Below are 596 nucleotides of genomic sequence, written 5' to 3'. Positions count from 1 at the left end.
ACCCATCATCTCTACCAGCACCTTCAAAACACAACATCCCCACCAGCATCTTCCCGAACAACCATCTCTACCAGCACCTTCCCAACCCATCATCTATACCAGCACCTTCCAACCCACCATCTCCACCAGTACTTTCCCAACCCACGATCTCTACCAGCGCATTCCCAACCCATCTCCACCAGCACCTTCCAAAACCTACAATCTCCACCAGAACCTTCCGAAACCACCATCTCTAACAGCACCTTTCCCAACCCACTATCTCCACCAACACCTTCCCAACCCACTACCTCTACCGGCACCCTCCCAACCCATCATCTCTAACAGCACGTTCCCGACCCACCATCCCTACCAGCACCTTCGCAACCCACCACCTCCACCAGCACCTTTCCAACCGACCATCCCCACCAGCACCTTCCCGACCCAACATCTCTACCAGCACCTTCCCAACCCACCACTTCTACCATAACCTTCCCGACCCACCATCTCCACCAGCACCTTCCCGACCCAGCACCTCTACCGGCACCTTCCCAACCCACCACATCCACCAGCACCTTCCCAACCAACCACTTCTCCCAGCACCTTCCCAACACACCAAC

This window comes from Mobula birostris, unplaced genomic scaffold (assembly GCF_030028105.1).
Source record: "Mobula birostris isolate sMobBir1 unplaced genomic scaffold, sMobBir1.hap1 scaffold_1036, whole genome shotgun sequence".
Taxonomy (NCBI): Eukaryota; Metazoa; Chordata; class Chondrichthyes; order Myliobatiformes; family Myliobatidae; genus Mobula; species Mobula birostris.
Note: the sequence above shows the minus strand (reverse complement) of the source record.